The sequence below is a fragment of the Manacus vitellinus genome, unplaced genomic scaffold, assembly GCF_001715985.3.
Source record: "Manacus vitellinus isolate BGI_N305 unplaced genomic scaffold, ASM171598v3 scaffold_27_pilon, whole genome shotgun sequence".
Lineage (NCBI taxonomy): Eukaryota > Metazoa > Chordata > Aves > Passeriformes > Pipridae > Manacus > Manacus vitellinus.
The window spans coordinates 7,394,002-7,413,391 of record NW_021940039.1 but is presented as its reverse complement, the minus strand read 5'-3'; positions in this window follow the sequence as shown (position 1 = coordinate 7,413,391).

Sequence of the window (19,390 nt, the reverse complement as noted above, 5' to 3'; positions counted from 1 at the left end):
TGCTCTGTCAGTAGAGTTCTGCCAATAACCTCAGCACATGAGCGCTGGGAAAGCAGCTACAGGCTCTGCTTCCTTGTGTGCTGAAGTGTGGGGATGTCACAGGTGTAGGTACGTGTCACATGGGAAGAAACTGGAGCCACACAAGGAGCCACTTTCAACCAGGCAGGATTTTATTAACTGGGCCACTCATCTGCAGTTGTGTCCTGAGCAAGAAGTAACTACAGAACGTGTTTACAAAGGGATGTTTAAGTATGTTAGTTTGAATTAACTTTTAAAGCAAACAAGTCAAAACTTCTTGTAATGGCCTCAAACATTCTCACCACGAATTATATAAACTTATCTTAAACTTGAGGAAGGTTTGACAGAGCCACTTTGAGAGTTCATTCAAAGGAATGTTCAGGAGCGTCTTCTGTGGAGACACAAAAACCTTGGCTGTCCTTAACTGAACCAAATATTAGTGATTACAACTTTACTGGGAAACAAGACAATGGATGACTGGGGAAAGCAACCTTTGAAAACCCTGAGTGGGTGGGGTTGGAGTTGTCCACTGAGATCAGTGGCAAGACACAGAGACAACTGGGATCTTTGGGAAAAGGTGGGAAGGGAAGGGCTAAAAAGTGCTTATTCTCAGCAAAAGGTGACAGTGACACAGATCTTGTGTAAGATTATTAATGTCTAGTGACTTTAGCCCCTCTTGAACAAAGGGTGGTATTTCTGCTTGTTGTCTCACAGCAGCCTCAATAATTTTGTATTTCCCTACTCCTTCTGAAACTTATTCACAATTTATAGGCACCCAAGGTGCCAACACGTTGTTTTTAAGTTGGTCACATAGGTATAAATGAGCCAAATGTAACTCCCCCTGGTACTTCAGTATATATTTGATTTGAGGACAAGGTAAAGGCCAGATTTCAGAGCAGTCTTTCAGACTTGCATTGGTTCTTTAAGCCAAGAATCAACAATCAGAAATGATTTGCCAAGAAAGGCAGCAGATGCTGCTCTGAAGCAAGAGTAAATGGATTTTTAAACTGAGAAGTTTTAGTTTAGCCACAGCCATTCTTCAGGGCAACATCACAGCTGCAGATGCAGTTTGGATACTTTGAGGTGTTTGCAAAGATTAATTAGCTGCCTAAATGGGAGCTGAGCTCTGATAAAAGTCTGGCCCTTGTGGGCACTGAGCCTCAGGCTCGGTATGCTTTTGAAAAATCTCACCCCAGAGGACCCAGTGGATGCACTTTCCTGACCTGAGCTCATGCATTAGACAAGAACCTCAGAGTTATTTCAGTGCTTCCAGGAGTTCAGGCTCATTCTTTAGAGCAAACAACCTCACGCTTCCCGAGTTCGCCAAGGAGTGCTGAAAACCCCCGGAGGGTTCCCTTTTCGGAGGGAGTTCACATCAGGCAGCACGTCTTGATAGACAGCAGCCTGTGTGGGGGTAGCTGTGTGTTTTAATAACCACAATAGTGGGAATCCAAGCTACAGCACCTTCCTTTTACTGCTGCCCACCTTGCCCCTCCTCGCCCCACCACAGCCGCCCTCTCTCCCTTGCCTTCTCCCTCTTCCTCTCCCTTCCTCTCTCCTTCTCGTTTTCTCTCTCCCTCTCAGTCAGTGGTGGGAGCCGAGCTCCCTCCCTGCCCATCTCCCACCCTGCTCCCTCTCCCTTCCCCGGACCGGCGCCGTTTCCCCGCTCTTGCTGACTTCGTGCGTTTTGCAAACTTGCAATTTCACGCCGCATTTGTTGCCACGGCAACACGAGGGGGAGTTCAAAGTAGGGAAAAGATCAAAAAAAAGAAAACCCCAAAAACTCTTGAACCAGCCCCCCTTGTTCCGTGCCTTGCCCGTGCAAAGTTGGCCACGCAGCTCCATCAGCAGCGGGGTCTGTCAGGAACCTTGTGATACCCCCGGGGACTGCAGAGACCTCATGGGAGTGCGAATTGCTCGCCCTCCCCTCTGCCCCAGGCAGAGCTGCCTTCTCCATCTCTCTCTTACTGGGTAGCCAGGACACTGGTACCTCCAGCTGTATCCCCAGACATCCCTGACCTCAGTGGCAGCTCCTTCAGAGCCCTACTTTGCAGGGAATGGCCAAGGCAGTCGGCGATGCCAACGTAGGCACTGCTCAGTGGCAGCACTGTTTTACCTTTATCTTTCACCCCAGCAACAGATCCGTCAGCAGGGATGATGGAGCACTGCCTTAAGCTCATCCACATCCCTCCACCCCCTCCTCTTCCCAATCACCACGGCTAAAAGAGCAGCAGCCCTTAAATGAAAACTTTACGGCAACGAGCTGCTGACACTTCTTCACGGTGAAGATACATGGGGTGGCTGGTAGCTAATGAGTGTCAGCACTCAAAAGGATAATCTCTGCTTCTCTCTGATACAATTTAACATCGTATTTCCCTAATTTGAGGCTGATTTAGTCGCTGGGGTATTTGGATGCCTCTTCTATGGTGCCGATAGTTAATTAAACAGATGTTGCAGAGGGAATCATTAATTTTAGTGCTGCAGATGGGAGCGGAATGACTTTGTGAAGTTAATGTTTCAGCAAAACAATAGGCTTCTGTCATCAGTTGCTATAAACCGAGTAAATTAAGAGAACAAGTAGAGTAAAGGAGATAGCTTTGAAAGAATATCAATTATTCATTTTAGAATTATACTTTCCCCCCATAAATCATCGCAGGAGGAGAGGAGGGGGAAAAACAGCAAAAGCTGGGAAGGGGGAAAAAGAGAAATCCCCAAGTCAGCAGCCTGAAAGGAGTTTAACACTATTCCCACTCTGGAGCACTGCAGGGACCTGCAGGAGCAGGAAGAGCTGAGGGTTGGGGGCTGCAGCAGCTGAGACAGCACTTGGGTCTGACCCACAGTGCAGCTTTGGGCACATCCAAAAAGCTTCTGAAGGGCACCTGAAGTCACATCAGTAAAGACAGATGTCCATTTCCACGTTGAAAAAGCAGGTGGGCACAGGCACCTTCTTTTTTTGAAAGTTTTTTCACTGCCATACCTGTGGACGAGGTTTCCTGCAGCAGCTGGCTGGATTTCCCGAAGCATCTGGGTATGGTGACAGTTTCTAATCACGAGTTGACACGTTTTATACCTTTCAGAAACCTCGGGGCCAGTGTAAAAAAGCCCCTAAACGCTTCTAAAAAACCTGCTGTAGGGTTACACCTGTGGCTCAGGTGTGGAAAAAGTTTAAAAACTCCAGGTCTTGACGAGTTTCTTGCTGGCATTAAATTTCTGTTGAACAGAGTTTCCTATTTTTGAACTAAAAGCAACAGAGGGAAAGTCCAGCTGCCTCTGCACTATAAAAAGGCAGTGGCAGAAGAGGATCAGGGAAACAAATGAAGTCTATCCATCGTGCTGGAGTGAAAGCACTACTGACTGCTTGAGTGCCTCACAGTAGGAAAATTATGTTTCTTTTTTCAGACAGATGAGTCATTTGACCACTCAAACTTCTACATGAACATATCTCTGTCCATTTATATTATCTCTCTCTTTCTCATATGTGCATGTTTTTTTCCTTATTACCAGCTACTCCCTTCTCCAAAAACAATAATCAGTGGTTATTCTCATTTATTTGATAAGGCCAAACAATTTCAGTGCCCAGAAAGTAATTATGAACTTGGCAGTTCTGATTAATAAATCTCCCATGAAGCATGCTGCATTTTGTCCATAAACAGCATCTTCCAGAGATTCATTGAGAAAATATGAAGAAATAGAAAGACACAAAGTGGAAAAAAACCCACATTCTTCTTGGCAATAAAGTCCTGAGCTCAATCTTACACTTGTAAGGTGAATTCACCATTGGATCTATTCCTTTAGCACTCAGTCTGTGCTCACCATTTTATTTTAATGGACACTGTTCTTGTTTTGTTCTTTTCAGATTTACAGTGCCATATACTATGTTAGATCCGACTTCACAATCAAAATGTCCCAAATTATTTCTAGGAGCTGATTTCTGTCCTCAGGCTGCAGCATCACACAGCTCAAAGCCCTTGTCCTGTGTAACAACCGAACGAGGTTTTTTGCATCAAACACCCACCAAACTGGCCAAGCACTGACTGCTTTCAGCTGGCTCAGAAGAGGTGTCCAGGACACTTTGAGAAACCATCAAGTGCCCCAGACAGGTGTGGGGATCCAGCCTGCTCTTGGTCCTGTGCTGTTTCTGCCAGCCCCATGCAGGTGTTTAGGATTTTGTAGGATCCCTCAGATGATGCTACTAATCCTCTTTTCAGCCAACTGAATTGGTCCCCTTAGGCCTTGCAGAGGAGTCTCTGTGGTACAGATGTCAGCAACAGGCACTGAAGTGGCTCATAACCAAAGAGAATAAATTCAACACTTCCCAAAGTGTCCTGCAGAAAGACACAAGAAAGGCTGTGATTTTTGCCTGGCAAAGGCTGAGCATGAGGGTTCTGAGAATGCAGGATCCTGAGACCCAGCTACTGTTGCAATATATTACAGGGAATTGAAGGACTTTGGCTGCTTCCTTAGGAAATATAATTCTCATTAGAGGCATGAAATTGAGCTCCTTGGAGACCTAAGCTTCGGTCTGCTGAACAATCTAAACAGAAGTTTTCAGCAATACCAACTTCTCACCGTGTGTGTTTGTGTCTCAACACTGTGCCATGGGGATTTGCTTCTGAGAGACAGTCCTTGGGCTTGTTGTGTTTGTTCACTGGTGTCCCTTCAAGGCCAGCTCACTGGGATGGATCTTCAAGCACAGAATTCTCTGGAGATCTGTACCCCAACCACAAAAGCACCCTCTCCCCTAGGACAGGTCACCAAGCACCTATGAATAGTTTCTGGTCTGTCCCAGTCCTGCTCAAACAAGGAATAGGGTGTCTTGAAGGGGACTAGACCTCACCACAGCTGTGGGAAAGGATGTTCACAGGGCTCTCTGTCAGATGTCTTTACCTCCTCCTCAGGTCCTGGAGAGAAGATGCTCCCTAGGGGTTATAAAAATCTCCCCAGGCAGAAGGGCACCCCCAGAGCAAGGTGGTTCAGCAGCGTTTTCCCCCGCTCTTGTCACAGTGTCACAGTGCCACTTCGTGGCAAGCTTCCTTGGAGCCACCAAGAGTATGTGACACACAGGGCTCCCCAAGGAGCACAGTGGCCTCTCCCCCATCAGAGAGCCTCAGCATCCTGCCACAATTCCTTTTCTCTGCATGGCATCACCTGCCAGTGGTGCCTGCCCTGCAAGAGGTAATTGATTCCCTTCCCCTTTCGAGCCCTAATTAAAAATGCACCGTATTAAACCTGAAAGCACTGGAAACAATTAGCTCCCTCTTTTGTCTCCTCATTTGAGCCAGCAAGGCGAGGCAGCCAGGTGTCACGTTCAACAAATCTCCATCAAGTGATTTCTCTGGAAGGAAATGGAGTTTGAAGAACTCCTTTGCTGCTCCCGACGCTTTGGCTCTGACCTTCTCGCGCTCCCGGCTTATCTCCATGGAGATGCTCATTTTGCAGATTGGCTCCATCTTCTGCCAGCAGCTGCATCGTGTGGAGGCAGGGGCTGGGCAGGGGAGAGAGAGCTGTTTCAAGGATTCAGCACTGCTCTTTTCAACATTACAGCACTTTAAAATGGACACTGGTGTTGGTTCTCCTGCAGGAGGACGTGTCCTAATCACGTGGCTAGCTGAGATCCCAAAAGAGAGGTTTAGCTTGAGGTAGAAGCTCCCATGGCACGTGGAGTGACCTTCATGGCCTCAAGGACAGGTCTTAGAGAAGCCTAATCATGTCCATACTCTTACCAGAGCTGGAAGAAAAAAGGGTGGTGCCTGTTCTGTCCTACAACCACAAGAATAACTGGTGTCTACGGGCAAAATGCATCATCACTGCCAGGATTTGGGACACAGGACTGCCTCCCCTAGTGGAGCTGCCTGTGACATGTAGATTAAAAAATTAGTGTTTGGGGTACAGGGAAAAGTGGGGAAAATTATAATTATAGATTTAGAGCTGCAGAAGTCTCTGTAAAATGGGAAGCCTAAAATGAGTGTCTGCTCTCATCAACCTGCTCCAAATCCTGTGTAGACTTTAGTTCAGCTGATATCCACAACAAACACAGCTCCCAGGAAGGCTGAGGGGGGTCTGCACCCTCCACAGGGAAAGGAAGTATTAGTAGGACTGTTCTCTCAGTGAAAGCACTTGTTGGGAAATTTCAACAAACCATTTTTCATTGGAAAATGCTGATTCTTTGAAAGAGGTTTTCTGTAAGAATAAAAGGGCAATTTTTCCTCATTTTAGTGACTCTAAATATTGCGGCAGCTCTAAGTGAAAAAAGAAACCAAGAAAAGCCCTGCTTGAAAGTTGGGGGTTTTTGTGTTTTTTCTTTATCCCCTTGTTTCAGGTTGTAACTTTATTATGATGAAAACCAAAAGAAAATCAAAACAAATGGTGTTAAAGAGAAAGGAAACTTTTAAGACTGCTGTAAAAATAAAACCCATTGATCTGACTAGAGGTATTTTTCCCGTGTTTGCTCCTACCATTTTTATTTTAACTTCAAGTACTGGAGAGAGGAAAGCGATGGTGAGATCCCAGGAGAAGGAGAGGAGGCTCCAAAGCCCAGCTGAGCCTGTGGGCCAGGCTTTGTGTCTGCAGCAGCAGCTGTGGTGAATGACAAATTACAGCTTCTCAAGACTTTGGGTGTCAGGAGCAGAATTTATTCTGGGGCCAAACCATTCCCTGGCTTTCCTGGGAGCAGCTGCCAGGAGGGGCTGGGGTCAGCAGTGCCCAGGGGTTGTTCACCGGGCTCAGCTGGGGTGTGTCCTGTAACGTGGGAGGAGGGAGAAGGTGGTGCCTGAGACTTTGCCCAAGTTTCCTCTGAATTTCAATGCCAACCCAAGTGCCAGAGCACTTGCCAGCCAGATGGCAGCTTCTGAAGTTCTTCCACCTTCAACCAGGCTTCAAGGGGTGCAGTGAAGCTGTTTGCAGGCAAGTGTCTTCTTTCTTTCCTTGGTGGTTTCACAGCCCTGCCTGCAGTTTTGTGCTGGAATGAGCTGAGAGCTCCAGGGCTCTCACATCTCCTTTTCTGTTGGCAAGGGCAAGTCTGAACATTGACATGAGGCTCCCTCCTAAATGCAGAAACCTCTTTTTTTCTCAACACCACTTATGCTTCCTTCTACCTTGCTTGTGCTGTCACATCAGACATCCCTTAGGGAGTGAAGGCAATGTCTCATCTCTCCAACAGTCCTATGTCATTGTTGGTGGAAGCAACAAGGGTTTTCCTTGTTTATTTGTTCTGCAAAGTTTATTTGGAGATGGATCTGGTGTTGTTGATTTTTCACAAGGACTTATCGAAGAAAATAAGTTAGAGTTGGAAATGTGTGCAGCAAGGGGGAAAATTCATTTCCCAGGTATTCAGCCTGTGGTGGAATTAAGACATTGAGTAATAATAGAAAAAGCAGGATATGTCTGAGCCTTTAGGATACATAAGGTCTGGAATGGTGAGGAAGGAATGGACTAATGTGCCCATACCATGGGCCTTGGGGCTGCAGCTCAGAGAGAGGATGGAGCAGTGTGCCTGTGCATTGCTGCTTCCTCCTGCCCAGCCAGCTGAGTGGTGAGCAGCTACTCAGCCCAGCAAGGGGACTGTGTACAAGGGAAAGTGTATATGGATTATGTGTGTGCATAGATGTGTGTCCACAGTGTTTGCACACGTGGCTGAGCTCCAGGCATCAGCCTCTCTGAGAAGTAAATAGCCTGTAATGTGAAATGAGGCCCAGCCTCAGCCCTTGCCACTCAAGTCTGTCAGTCCTTCTCCAGGAATGGTTCTTACTGCCCACTGTGATTAGTGTCTAAAGGGATCAGTGAGAGGGGCTCTCATTCAGTACAATCCAAATTCAAATTTGTTGCTGTTGTGCCAGGAATTGTAAGCTCTGCCTGCTCCAAGTCAGCTCCAGTTCCTACAGTTTCTGTTATTCTGGTGATTTCTGATCCCCCACAGAGCTGAGAGTGTGGCTGCAGTCTTCAATCCCCACTGAAGAGGTTGTCTCCCTTCTTAATTACCTTTTTATGTCAGGACAACATGGGCTGGTTGTAAAAAGTACAGGAGAGGTTCTTTCTGTTGAAAATGTGTTGGTGATGGAGTAAGTTGAAAGTTGGAGAGGGATGGGAGGCAGAGGGGGCTGAGTAAGAAGGAGAAAGATCGTGTGTGAAGAGGTTGAGATGCAGAGTTCCAGCTCTGACACTGAAGAAATGCTGGCTGGGGAGCCAGCAGAGGGGACAAGCCAGCCCTTGTTAAAGGTCTCTTTGTGGGGGTGATAATTTGGAAGGTCAGAGCCTGGCAGTGGAATCTTGTCTGGATGGAAGCAAGAACGTGCCTTCCTTCCCATTTAAAGAGTAGAGGGAGCCATGGAGCAACCATATGGAGTTACAGCAGTTTGCCAACACCTTCTGGTTTCTGAGGGCCAGAACCAATAGAAAGGGCATGGTTAGGCACAGTTCTATTTTCTTTTTAAGCACCTGAAGTGAACCACATGTTTTAGATCTAAAACAGGAAACCTGTGAGCAATACTAAAGAACATGGATTTCTCATGAAGTTTAGGGAGTCCCAAGGCCTCCTTGGCAATCACACTTGAGAGTGTTTGCCACAGCTTTGTGCAAGGCTTCCTCTTTTTGTCTGAAAGAGCTATTGCTGTAGTGTGCATGAGACCTTCTCCCTGGTGGAAATGTTCCCCTGGGAAAAGGAAGACCTTCAGTCCCATTCCCCAGACCAGGTGGAGGGGTGTCCCACCAGTACCTTCTCCCTTCCAGGTGGGATCCTGGTCACTGTAGAACCTGGGTAGGAGACTCTCCATCCTTCCTACTGTGAAAATATGTGTGAGTGAGGGGCTTTAGAGACCCCTCACAAGAAGGACTGAATTATTTAAGTCATGCAGGAAAAGGACAGGTGGGTTCTGGGCTGTGCCTCATGAGTCATTTATTCATTTTATTTTAGGTAAATATTGAGTTAAACACCATGTCCTTCCACTGACAGAGAGGAAAGGACTCCCAGATCCCACCCCTTTACCTGGTGGTGTGGGGAGGATTTTGTAATTATTTCACAGGCACTGCACTGAGACAAAGAGCCCTGTGTAATCCATTTATCACAAACAACTGCAATTCCTATCTTAAGTACGAGAGGAGTCAATTAACAAATGAAAACAGAGTGCCAAAACACTCTCTCCATTTAGATCACAAACACTCTGTAGCAGCAAGAAATGAACATTGTTTTCTTGGATGTGAATTTGGAGATCACAGGAGAAAGTAACACATTCTGGGATTCAAGCTTTGAAAATGGACTGTTATCTTTATGATGAGATTTCTCTGCTTTTGTAGCTCCATCACCAGCATTTTCTGGCTTCGTGGATTTGTCTGCCCAACAGATGTGACGGAAAGAAATATTAGCTTTACAAATGGGGATAAAAATGACATGTACTGAAAGCTAAAGCCAGTTAATGAGAAAGGATTTTCAAAATGTCACTCATCTAGTTTCCTACGTTCAGTTTATATTTCCAAGAACTGGTATTTTTCCCCATGAAAAGCCCATTTTCAACTAAACTTCCTTCCATTGACTTCTAACCAAATAATTATTAGTTTCCAAATTAATTTAATTTGTTAGTCAAATCACAACCCAGCAGAAAGGAAACCACAAAAGTATTTATGGCTTTATTTAATCTTTATTAAGACTAACAAGGTTTGAGCAGAAATGATCTCTTGACAAAGCCATTAAGAGCTCAGACAAGATCACAGTCTGTAACACATCTGAAAGGGCACAGCAGAAAAGTCAAATGTTTGTCTTCTGGGAGACAGTCAGAGCAAAATTAGGCTGGAATTAAAGAAAAATATAGCAAATGAAGGACCAATCCTGCAATGGTTTGATAATTATTCATTGTTTTTTTTAAGAAAGGCAATAGATCTTAAAGGGATTTTGGTGTGGTGTTTTTTTCTAAGAGCAATGACTGTGGCAATTTCGAGGCACACAGAATTTGTGTAAATCACAGAATCGTTTGGGTTGGAAGGTACCTTAAAGATCATCTCATTCCACCCCCCTGCCATGGGCAGGGACACCTTCCACTAGCCCAGGTTGCTCCAAGCCTCTTCCAAACTGGCCTTGGACACTTCCAGGGATGGGGCAGCCACAGCTTCTCTGGACAACCTGTGCCAGGGCCTCCCCACCCTCACAGGGAAGAATTTCTTGCTAATATCCAATCTAAACCTACTCTCAGTTTGAAGCCATTCCCTCTTGTCTGTCACTACTTGCTCAGGGTACAGGGTAAGTGAACATTGCTGCCAGAGTGCAGATTGTGGCTGTGCCAAAGCCCAGGGGTGCCCATGTCCCTCTGTGATTTGGGCAGAGCTGCACCAGCAGGACTGGCTGAATGTGAGGGACACATCCCCACGTGTGGCACTAGATGGAGAAACTTCCTCCAAGCTCCAGCAAATCTCCCAGCCCCATGTCTGAAAGCACCAAGCATTTCTGGAGCCACCTGGGCAGAGGTCTCCAGGAAGGGAAGGGCACCATTCCCACCCCCAGCTGGCTCCCTGGTTTTGGTGTGCATAGCCTTGGTTTTGAAGCTTTGAGTAATGAGAAAAGCTGCCAGCTGGGGTCTGCAAACAGTGCAGTTGTGTTTGCAGTGCAGGGTTCCCCCAGCCATGTCCCCCTGTCCCCATGTTGCCCTGTGTAGAACTGAGGGGTGACTTCAATGGTGCCATCAACTGAACAATCATAAAACCTGCTGATGTGAGCACGTCTGTGGGCTCTGAGATACCATCTGCTTAGCTGACCTGTCTTCAGGGAGACATTAACACAGCCTGAGGGTTTCCCTGTGTCTGACCTCCCTTCTCCTCTCTGCACATAAACATGGCCTTTGGGCATCTCTCTGCTGCCTAAGTGTAAAACGAACCGAAATCCAGAATACAATTGGAATGGAAATTAAGCAAAAGCATGCAAACCTCCCCTTCAAGCGAGTCTAAATCCCTACAGAGCTCAGAGAGCCTTGGCTCGTGTGCCTGACAAAATAACCAGCAGGTTATTGCCTTTATCATCACAGGAACTCATCCTCTCTGCACGCTCTGGTGCAGGTCAGTGAGGATGGGGAGCTTCCTGGGAGCATGTAAGGGCTCTGCAGGCCCACAGGGAGGGCTGGAGAGCGAAAGGGATTTGGGAAGAGGCCAGGAATGAGCATGGGGGAAGGCTTGTGGCTCAGGCAGGCAAGGGGTCAGTCCAGCCAGAGCAGCCCCTTGTGTGTCTGGCTCCTTTTTTCTCCCTCGCTCTCTCTGCAGACTTTCACTCTGAAAGCTCCAGCTCTGCCAGCTATTCAGCAGCCTAATCTTTTTTCCAGTCTCAGCTCTTGCCTACCAATGTGTTTCAGGCACAGAAATTTCATCAGGGCAGCACTGATGTCCACAGGCTTTAGCCATGGACTTCATCCTTAATTGGGTTTCACTCTACCTGGTGCACAAATTACCCTCTGCTCTTGGGTGGGAGAGGAGGGGCTGGGGGTACAGGAGGTGCACAAAGTAAAATCCTTTCCATCCATCCAGGGTTGGTATTGAATAGCTACCCCTGTCCTCATGAAAACAGATGCACAAAGATGAAGGTGAACCAATAAAGACACATTTCATTAGCGCTGGGGCAGTGCTTGACACAGCAGAGAAGAGGCAGAAATGCTGCCTTGGAAATGCTGCTCATCCCAGCTGCCCTCAGAGACCCCCAGCCCTCTCCCCCCTCTCTGCCTCCACCCCAGGTGCTGACCTGAATGTTTCATTTAATTGAAAACTCAGTTCTCTCGTTCAGCTTTGTGAAGGCTTTAACATGGGGATTATTTAGCCATTAGCTTTGGCTTTCAGGTTTGGTTTTTTTTTTTTTCTGGATTAAGATTCCAATGAGCTACTTGTCTGATTATCCTCGGTGACATGGATGGACCTGAGCAGCAGAACTTTGAGCTGGAGCCAAACTTATATTTCTCATTTGGGGATGTGGCTGAGTTCTTCCATTCTGGCCTCTGTTCAGACCCTCTGGCACCAAAAAACAATCTGTAATTCCCATCAGTTGGCCTCATCTGCCTAGAAAAGGGAGCTCAGAAAAGAAGTCTTCACTGCCTGGAAACAGCTAGGAGAGGGTTTTATGTTCCCCCAGTGACAGAAAAATTCTTCCAAATGTCTTGAAAGAATGCCAGAGATGCAGGTGAATCTACAGCTCATATCATATAAGAACTTCAAAGGTGTGTGCAAGCTTATTCTTAGCCATAGTCTTAGAAAAATTCTTCTTCCCTCTCACAGAGTCTGCCCTGCATCATTAATTTAGGTGAGGATACTGCTGGATTTGGTTCTTGTGGCTCTCTGCTGTGGAACAGCTTTTTTTGTATGAGAAGGGCATAAATAATGTCCTTGGAAACAATGGCAGGGTAGTCAGTGATTCCAAAGCAGACACTGGGTCAAGGGTGGATGGATGGTGGGAAGGGATCCTGCAAGAAATATGGAGAGAAACAGTTTACAAGAGCATGGAGTGACAGAACAAAGTGGAATGGCTTCAAACTGAAAGAAGGGAAATTTAGGTTAGATATAGGGAAGAAATTCTTCCCTGTGAGAGTGGGGAGGCCCTGGCACAGGTTGCCCAGAGAAGCTGTGGCTGGCCCATCCCTGGATGTGTCCAAGGCCAGGTTTGACAGGGCTTGGAGCAACCTGGTCTAGTGGAAGGTGTCCCTGCCCATGGCAGGGGGTGGAATGGGATGAGCTTTAAGGTCCCTTCCAAGCTAAACCATTGGGTGATTCAATGAAACCTCACAGTTCCTGCTTGTATGGATACTCCTGATTTCACACCCAGAAAAAAACCCAAACCTATTAGGGTCAGTCACACCCAAAGCTAACTTTGAACACTTTTGGAAAAATACCTTAAACCTCCTCTAAATTTTTTGTTATTCTGAATTTAAGTCCAATCATGGTTTCCCAAACAGTCCTGGGCAAAAAAAAAAAATTAAAAAAAATCATCTTTTCCTTCTTACAGGAGATCTGCTCCCACATGGGGTGTCCTCAGCAGAGTCTAGAGCTCTGTGCATTCACTACGTGGAGGGCCACGGGTGACAGGGAGCATCTTATTTGAAGCTAATCAGAACAGCAAGCAACAAAAGGAGCAGCTGTCATATTTTCCTTACCCTCAGCCACTGCTTGATGGATCAATCAGATCAAAACATTTTCAGAGGGGTTTTTTCAGCAAGGATTTTTAAAGCAATTTCTTTCCCTCTAAAATGCTCCCGTTTAGAAAGGAAATATGTAAAACTGAAACATGTACTGTAGGTTTGTAACAGAAATAAACCTCATTTTTTCCTCTGAGAGGACATACATTTGGCAACCCACACAGCTCAGCTGCAAGAGACAGAAGCTCTCTAAACATCCAGCATGAAATTCTTCCAAAATTCAGACAGCATTAAACCATCGAATTCATTTTGCTCTTTCTCAGTATAATCCTGGTTGCATTTCCTCAAGTGTTGGAGCTGCAGAGCGCCCTGTTTGTGACCAGACAGACTCAAAGTGGGTTTTGGCTGATTGTTGGGAGCAGGACACACCATGGCTGAGGCAAGAGGTCCTGAGGTCTTTGTGTCATTGTCCCACTGGAGAGGCTGGATGCACAGGGGAGGGCATCTGCTGAGAGCTCTTGGCTCTGGGATCTCTCTCTCCTCTTGCTCTGTTGAAGCCCTTAAATATGCTTGAGCGAAAAAACCCTGTTGTCTTTCCCCAAATTCAATGTCTGGACCAGTTTGCTACTTGATGTTCAGGTTTTATTATCTGATCACACAAACTTTGCTGTATGTGCCCGTCCTGTGGGCTGAGAGGTGCCTGCTGCTAATTTATTGACTGAAACAAGGAACTAATTTAACTGAAGTAATTCTGGCTCTCTGGGCTGCCTGGGGAGGTGCAACAACCCTGCAGTGTTACAGCCTGAAGGTGTCACTGTGCTAATCAGTTCCAGCTGGAAAAGAAACAGGGAATCTGGGAGTCCTGGGTTCACATTCTGCTGGCTGGCACTGGTCTCACTGGAAAGGAGAAGGGACAGGCAGTAGGGAGGTGATGCTGGAGTTGAGAGGTCTGCAGGGTGCACTCAGGGAGGAGATGGGACCACCCTTTCAGCATGAGGAAAGGCAGCAGCCCAGCTGGGATGTCCCTGGGCACTCCCCTCAGCACGAGCAGCCTTTGTGTCTGTCCAGCTGCTCTGGAGAACAGCAGATAAAATCCCTCAGGATACTCCAGTACCTGATGCCTGTCATTTAAATGATGTTTGACCTTATACTCTAGTCCTTATACCACGGTCCTGCTCCCTGTGGGCCCACAGGGCTCCATCCCTGCCCAGCTCTGCCTTGCCCTGTTCAATCCATCAGGATTTTGCCTGTCTGATGCTTCTTTGCCAGTGCAAGTCGCTGTCTGCAGTCGTGGGCCGTGTTCCCATTGATTCTTCCAGCTGCCAAGGCAGAGCACAGATTTTACTTGAGATGTTTCCCCTTCACAGAGTTCCCTTTTCACGGAGTTATAGCAATGGAAGGAGAAGGGGACTGGGGGAGAGAGGGAGAAAAGGAAAAGAAATGAGCAGCGCAGTGCTCGCTGCAGATGGCAAAGTGTCAGACAGGCTCTTCAGAGCACTGTCTAATGTGACCTACTTCAGTCGTCTGCAGAGAGGTATTTGTCTTGCAACAGTTCTTTTTGGAGGAAAACAAACTATGATCTCAAGTAGCTCCAGAGTAGGAGCCTGATTTCCAGTGGAGACTCTGGCTGTTGCTCTGTGTTCAGCAGGGAAAGGAGGAATCAAGGCTTATCCTGCCATGGAGGGGCTGTGACCGCCCTCCACCATCGCTCAGCACCACGGTGACACACACTGGGATGCAGGAAGTCTCTGGCCAGGATATAATCCCAGTGCAGTGACATTTTCGAGTCACTGTAGTTTTATAATCCACAGGCTGTGTGTGCATAAAGGTCTCATCTGTAGAGGGTCTGCCCAGTGACCTCAAATCTCTTCCCAGACTAAGAAAAGGTGCAGACTCTGGGTTGGCTGGAGCAGTAACACCTTCTTTTGTGTTTCCAGGTGAGGAGCCAGAGAGCTCTGGAGACCTGCATTTAACTGGGATTTTAGCAACATTGCTGTCTTTCTATCCTCCCTCCAGAAAGTACAGGGATAAGGAAGTGGGTTTTCCCTGACTGAGAATTTTAGGGAGATGTGAAGAGCACCAGGGACTACAGGGCTTGTATCTGGGCATGGAGAGCCCTGTGAGGTTGTGGGAACACCAGGGAGAATCTAGATCCTCCTCAGCTGGGCAAAGACTCATGGCAGATGTCCTGGATCCAGCAGGATACGAATCCCTCCAGCTGCCAAGTGATTTTGGCAGTGCCCTTGGCCAGAGATTTATCTTAACCTTTTAATAGTTTTTGCAAAACGTTTTGTTACTCTTCCTCTTCTCTTCCCCTCTCTGTCTGTCTCCTGTTTTTTTTTATTCTCCTTTCCTGGAGCACTTTGTGCTTTCTGAATATAGCTCCACGCCGTAAATGGCAACACCAGACTGATAAATTAGCGTTGTGTTCGAGCCTTGGATTAGCTCAGGCCAGCAATTTAACCCGATGCAGGAGACGTTTGCATTTGTTATGTTCATGCACCAATAGACAGCAACTACCCCAGGAAGCTGACACTTGTGGGCAGTGCCCTCCCCATAAAGCACCCCTGTGGCAGCCCACAGTCGCTTCCTATTTGTCTCACCTCGGGCCATGCCGGGTGAACCGGCTTCGGAAAAACCTCTTAAGAGGGGAAAGAATGGGAAATGAAATATTTACTTTTTGTTTTTACTCGCTGGCGGTGGAAGGATATTGATGTGGCGTAGATGGAGCATTAAAATCAGAATTATGCTGGGGAATAAAAAAAAAAAAAAGAAAGAAAAAAAAAGCCAGGCATAAATTAGCAGCGTTTGCTCCCTCCGTGGTTGAAGGCAGCTCGCATTACACCAGTGCCATATAACATAGAGGGGACGTGTTTGGGAGCTGCTGGGCCATAAATCACAGGAGGCATTTAAACTGACAGGAGGAAAGGCCACGTGGAGATGGATGGATGTCCGAGGAGGGGACTGTCCAAGGGGTGGCCGTAAACACGTCAGGAGACGAGGCACTGGGGCGGGAGGGAGGGGGAAAGGGGATCTGAGGATTGAAGGCTGAGAGCTGAGGGCAGGGGTGAATACTTGCAGGGGAAGGCAGGGGACAAGCTGACCTGAAAAGCCGTGGGTTTGGAGAAGTGGGATGACAATCCTGTTTTGCCACACTTCAAGGTTGCTAAATTACTTTTAAGTTTTTCCCCTTGTGAAACAGCAAAATGTTGTAGCATTCATTTTTCACTAAAAAGGTCAAGTTTTGGATTCTGTTTTTTCATTCTGTCAAGAACTGACCAGAAAACCCAAGACATTACATACCTTTGCAGGATATCTTCATCCTATTTGAGGTGTCCATACAAAATCCTTTGCCTGAAATACTCTTTGCCAAAAACTCTGTGATGAAGTTCCGTACTTTGTGCCAAACCAGAATGACAGTCTGTGATCTTTAGGGGTGCTGGATTCACCCTAAAGAGGACAGGTGCCTTTTCCTCACCTCAGCCTGTCCATGGGACTGTCTGGAGATGTTGCTGTGACTCTGAGCACTGAAGGACTCTGAGGGCTCTGTTCAAGGAGCCCTGTTGAATTTACCAGGATTATTTCAGGAACAATGTTGTGAAATCACTCTCTGCTTTCCATCCCCTGGAAATCACAGTTCAAATGTGCTTGCAGCAAAGGGAGAAAGTTCTTGTGTGACAGCAGCTCTTTTCAATGTTTCCCTGCACTGTTCAAACTGCTACAGAAAGGTTAGTGAATTTTTTTTTTTTTTTTGGCATGGTCACCACGCACTTTCTCACACTTCCAATAACAAGAGAACAACAAGGGCATTTGCTTTTTAGTGAAGTGCTGCAGTCGTGCTCTTTAGAAAGGGGATCTGAAAAAAGAGTGTGATTCAAGTCAGGCTTAGGATCAATACACAGGCTTGGGGTCAGGGCTGGAGTAAAACTGGGGGATGGAGAAGGCAGGAAAAGTCTCAAGGAGAAGGAATTGAAGGACAAGGATAGATGTTTCTTCAGAGGAAAAGTGAGGCTTATTGGCAGAGCTGTGTGGGCTGCATGGGTAGGGAGTGAAACGGGCTCACGACAGGGACAGCCAAGGTGGCCTCAAGTCAGAACTGGAAGTGTTAACACAGTTTGGAAAAAGAGCTTAATCCCAGCAGCTGGCAGCCTGGGGTGTCTCAAACTCCAGCACAGCTCTTGGCTTGGAGGTTTCCCTCCCCCAGGAAAGCAAGTCCCCTGCTGCAAAGGCAGATGCACAGGAACCTGTTCCAAGAGCAGGCGGCTGACAGGACAAGGCAGCTCCCTGAGCAAGGGATGTGTTAGATCTCCAGAGGGCCCTGCCTCTCTGCACAGCAAAAGGCAGAAGCTGCTTGAGAGAGTGAGTAATTCATCAGTAAAACATTAATTATCCTAATGACTCCATTCATTAACCTCTGAAGTGAGAGGAACTGGTCCCTCTCCATCTCCAGAGAAATTTAGCCCCTTCCAGCTTCAGCGCTGGAGTTCCACTGCAGAAAAATAGATACATGAACCTGTTAAAAATGGGGCAATCTGGGGAGCAAATATCTCACAGGCTGGATCATGCTCAAGGCTGGAATCTCATGCAGGCACCAGTGCAACACCACTAATGTCAGCAGAACTTCTGACTTACCCAGACATCTCTGAGTCCAGGTCTGAACACCAGGCTTGCTCTCCAGCATGAGTGATTCCCCAATTCTACATGAGCGAGAAAATATCCTGTGTTTTGGCCAACAGAATATATGGTTCAGTCCCACTGGGCTTTCAAACAATATGTTTAAGAGTTAGTCTGCAGAAAGGCTTAAGTATGTGCACAAATATTCCTTTGGCAAGGAACTTATGCTGTGGGGGAAGTTCATGTGTGAGAGCTGATCCTGCAGTTCTCCCTGTGTTTGTAAGGGCCTGTATCTGTTGATAATCTAGCTATGAAGCTTGGAAAAGGATGGAAACTCCTCCTCTTCCGAGAGGCTCTGATGCTGCTCGTGGTTCTGGCACTGGCTGGCTCTCAGCTCGTCCTGCCTCCTCTCTGTGCCTGGGTTTGCTTCCATGCAAACTGCTTTATGATCTCTTAATGAGAAGTGCTGCATGAGAGCTGAAAACCAACATTATTTCTGGGATGGAGCCCACCTCTGCCCTTGGGAGACACAATGACTGCTTCTGAAGTCATGTGCTGGTTAAATTAAACTTCATGGTCTGCTCAAGCCATGAACAAACACAGCCTGCAGTTACAGGGAGCTCAGTAATGTATTTTCAGGTGGGGCTGATTCTTCACACTTGGTTTCCTCTTAGCTCCTCGTACCTGTATAGAGGTATATGAGGTATTTGAGCCTCTCCTGGACTGTCAGTGCAGCAGAGGGTCAGAGAATCACAGAATGATTTGGGTTAGAAGGGACCTTAAAGTTCATTGTGTTCCACCCCCCACCATGAGCAGGGACACCTTCCACCAGACCAGATTGCTCCAAGCCCTGTCCAACCTGGCCTTAAACACTGCCAGGGACTTCCAGGGCCAGCCACAGCTTCTCTGGGCAACCTGTGCCAGTGCATTAGCACCTTCATCATAAAGAACTTCTTCCTAATATCTGATCTAACCCTGTCCTCTGTCCATGTGAAGCCATTCCCCCTTGTCCTGTCTCTCCAGGCCCTTGTAAATCTGTTTGTATTCTGGAAAATCATCACTAGTCTTGAGCTTGGCCAGAGGGGATGCAGTGGAAGTCACCCTGCTCTGTCCCCCCCACATGGATGTTCCTTCTTGGCACTAATGTCACAGTGGGATCCAGTGCATGCTGTGTGTCCACAGTGGGATCTCCTGGGCTGAGTTCTCTCTGTGTTGAGTGTCTGCATCCCCCACCATCCCCCCCTGCTTGCTGGAGTTACTGGAGCTATGACAAATCTCTCCTAAGCGCTGGATCTGAACTGGATCCATCCTGGATTTAAGATTCTTTCCAGAAGCCTTAGAAGAGCCATTCCAGAGTCCAGTAATTTTATTTTTAAAAAGCTTTCAATTTCTTTTGACAGGGCTGGAGTGTTTAAAGATGGCAAAGTGAAGGAGATAAATAGATTATTGATCGGACACTCTTGTAATTCCTTAGTGAATTGGATTTAGCTCCTTCACTGAGATCAGGTCTCAGCCATAAATCTCCCAAGGAATCAATAAGATGGAGAGTGCCTGGTGAGCAGGACTCTTTTTGTTACCATGGCCACAGGTGGGGACTGGGAGTGAGTCTCCCACGGGAGCAAAGGGCAGGAACTTGGAGCCACATGTTTGTGCTGAGCCCATCTTGGCAC